At 43.4% G+C, this 3,521-nt stretch overlaps 1 protein-coding gene across 1 annotated transcript in view; it reads right to left on the bottom strand.

The window, feature by feature from the left end:
* Window positions 1-3,521, bottom strand: part of ABCA4 (ATP binding cassette subfamily A member 4) — a 128,119-nt gene that overhangs the window by 82,975 nt on the left and 41,623 nt on the right.

The following is a 3,521-nucleotide window of genomic DNA, read 5'->3' as shown; positions in this document are numbered from 1 at the left end:
AGGACAGAAGAAGTTCTAGAGCCACTAGACCATTGTCCACAGAAGTTACAAAATGGTTCCCAGGGCATTTATCAACAATTCATGGCCATCTGGAAAGGAGGGCATTAATACACCCACCTAACAGCCAAGGAACCCATAGCCTAACTATCAATGGCATGAACTATACGCTCTGCACACTTCTCTCATTTTGTCCTTACAACTCTATGAGGTCTGTTATCTGGATTTTACAGATAAGAAAATTGAACCTTAGCAGATAAAGTGAATTTCTTAGAGTAACATAGCTCAATAAGAAGCAGAGATTCAGGCCCATTTGTCCTCACTGGACAGGTGAGAAAGTTCTACACTCAGTGGCCTAACATGGCATATAAGTGAGCCAGCAAGGCGGTTCCAGGAGAATAGGAACTCTCTAGGCTACTTAACAGAATGTCTAGTAACTAAGACCTCATTCCAAATAGAAAGGAAGGAGATTTAGTTCTTTTATTATTTGAAGAGGAAACCTATTGAATCATTCCCTTTTCCTATAAAGACAAAAGTCTCTTAGTTCTCAGAGCTTCTATTACTGATCAATATCACATCTGAGTGTCACATTGACCTAGATCAACATAATTTTCATTTAAAGGACTGTTTTTGCTTGAATTGTCCCAAAATGATTTTTTTCTTTCTTGGAATATGCAGGGAAGTAAGCAACAAGGCTGGCCTAGTCCAAGGCATATTGAAAAGGAGTGCTTCCGACGGGTCTTAAACAAGTCTGTGAAGGAACATACTTGCTGCCTTGTCCTGGAGAGACCCTTAGAGTCATCGGAAAAGAGTTTTCATCCCACTCTGCTATTGAGCAGTTGTCAGGATGGGAGCTGGAGGGTTTCTTGAGGCTCTACCAGACTTCACAAAGCATAAGAACAGAAGCAGAATATTTCAGAATCAATTGCAGTGATTGGTTTCTTCCTCACTGCACATTTCCCCCTCCTGCATTTTCCTTTCAGTTCAGCATCCCCTTGTTTTCTTCCTCCCTCTGACCCCTGCAAAAGCAGGAAGACCAGAAACCTCATCATAATCACCTGCAGGGCTTCTGCCTCCATCAAAACCCCTCTTAGGAACCCCTGAGGGAGGCCACTGACCTGTGGCCACCACAGCCTTTGCTTAGGAGCATTTAGCTCATTTAATGGGATTGCAAGGCCCTCGGAAGTCTTGGTGGCTTAGGCAGGATGTAATTAGCTGCTCATAATCCCTAGAAGGGCACCAAGAACAGCTCAGTGGCTAAGTCTGATTTCACTAACACTTCACTGTTCTCCTCCTGAGCAGTTATTTTTGGTTGGTTTGTATTTTGTTAAAAAGTTAGTATTAAAGCACTTACTATATTCCAGGCATTGTTCCAAGTACTTTGCATGAATTAATTCAGTTAATTCTCCTATCAGGTCATTAGGTAAGCACTATTAATATCTTCATTTTATAGATTCAGAAACTGAGGCACAGTAGCAGAGGTTTGAACCCAGGCTATTTGGTTCTAGAAACTGAATTCTTATCCATCTAAACAACTGGTGTATCTTAGGTACCTGTTTGCTACATTAAGCACAAACTACACAGTAAAAATAATCCTTCAAGAAAATGAGACCTTTATATCACCAAGCAAATGTAAAATCAAACAAAGGACAAGAGGTATTCTCTACTCCTGAGGTAACTAACAAAACACTGTGAGAACCATGGCACTCCATTCTGCAAGAATAAAGGAATAAAGCTCTTCTCTCCCAGCCATACTCTCTCCCAGAGCCCTGTCTGTGTTATAACCACAGCAGGTAGATGGTGGTGACGTGGCCAGGGATGGGGACATATGTGGTACAGAAAGCTCAGAGGTGTGAATGGCTAAACTTATGTTGAAGCAGAAGTGACATTTGAGAGCTGAATCTCAAAGAAAGAATGAATGGAAGTTCAATAGATGGGAAAGGAGAAGTCATTTCAGGCTTTTTTGCCTTCTGTTTCTTCTTTTGGGGGAAACAGCCTCCTCTACTTCCCAGTAATCCTGCTCAGTCCCTGAGATTCAGATTAAACTAATTTAGCTTTTCTTACCTCATGGTGGGTATATGACCCACACCTCCCTATCATGGTACACCATCCCCCCAGAGACTCAGAGATTCGAAGAGCCAGGCCAATCAGAAAACTGTCCAGGAGTACTGTTTATGCTCTGGGAAAACCATTCCCTCTTTCTGCAGAATGTCTGGGGTAAACATGACCACTGAGGGCTGTGCGTAGCTGATGCCCCACCAAATGGAGAGGGCCTCACTGAGATCGAAGCCAGGCAGAGGCAAGCACAAACATGAGGTGGAAGGGCACAAGGGTCTCCGTCTCATGGTGGCATTCAATCCCTAGATCCCCTGAATTTCCAGGTTAGGTCAACCAGTCAATTCTCTTTTTTGTTCAGGCAAAAGAACTCTATCAATGGCAACATGTGTAAAGGGTAGAAGTGTGAGCAGTTGGGGTATGCCTCAGGATAGCAAAACAGCCAGTGGAGCAGACCAACAGATCTGCGAGTGAGCCCTGGCTGCAAAGGCGGGCTGTGGCAGGTGTAGAAGGCATGTGTGTTCCCTGGGTACTGAATCCCTGAAAGTCTGAGAGTGATGACAGCAGATGTGTGTTTGAAATGGAGATCTGGTGGCAGTGTGGAGCAATGCCTGAGCCAACAGAGATGGCCTGGAGCCCAGGGAGGAAGCCATTGAAACAGGCTGGTAGAGGCATGACAATGCTTCCAGAACTCAGAGAGCCTTAAAAGCGAGAGGTGGAGTTGAGAAATGTTCAGGAGATAGACAAAGTTCCGTATGATACTATGATTTATAATAAGATATATGTATTTGGTCTTTGTCTGTTTCTAGTACAGAGCTCCTAAAACCTTTAGAATTTCCTAAGAAATACCATTAAAATGTGTTTTGTTATGTTCATAAGGTGACTTGTGGACCTCACCTAAGGATGAGGACTGGTTGCCAGAGGAGCCAACTATGTGATTATAGGGTTGTGATTATAGGGAGTGGGCTGGAAGCTAAGTTCCATCACTAATGGCCATGGTTTAATCAACCATGCCTAAGTAATGAAGCCTCTATGAAAACTCAAAAGGATGGGGTTTGCAGAGTTTCAGGGTTGGTGAACATGTGGAGATTTGGGGAAACTGGTATGTATCCAGAAAGGATATAAAAGCTGCACACCCTTTTCTTATACCTTGCCCTATGTATCTCTTCCATTTGGCTGCTCTTGAGTTATATACTTTTATAATAAACCAGTGATCTAATGAGTAAAATATTTGAGTTTTGTGAGTCACTCTAGCAAATTAATTGAATCCAAGAAGGGGTCATAGGAACCTGCTGTCTGAACCTGTGGGCAGAAATAGGAGGGGGATGTCTGAAGTGGAGGTGGGCACCAGTATCAAGGGACTGAGTCCTTATTAACCCAGGGATCTGACGCTATCTCCAGGTAGTGCCAGAATGGAGTTGAACCACATGATACCCAGCTGGTGTTGGAGTTTCTTAGTGGTGGGAGAA

This window comes from Canis lupus, chromosome 6 (assembly GCF_003254725.2).
Source record: "Canis lupus dingo isolate Sandy chromosome 6, ASM325472v2, whole genome shotgun sequence".
Taxonomy (NCBI): domain Eukaryota; kingdom Metazoa; phylum Chordata; class Mammalia; order Carnivora; family Canidae; genus Canis; species Canis lupus.
Note: the sequence above shows the minus strand (reverse complement) of the source record. Positions and strands in the feature narration are given on the sequence as shown.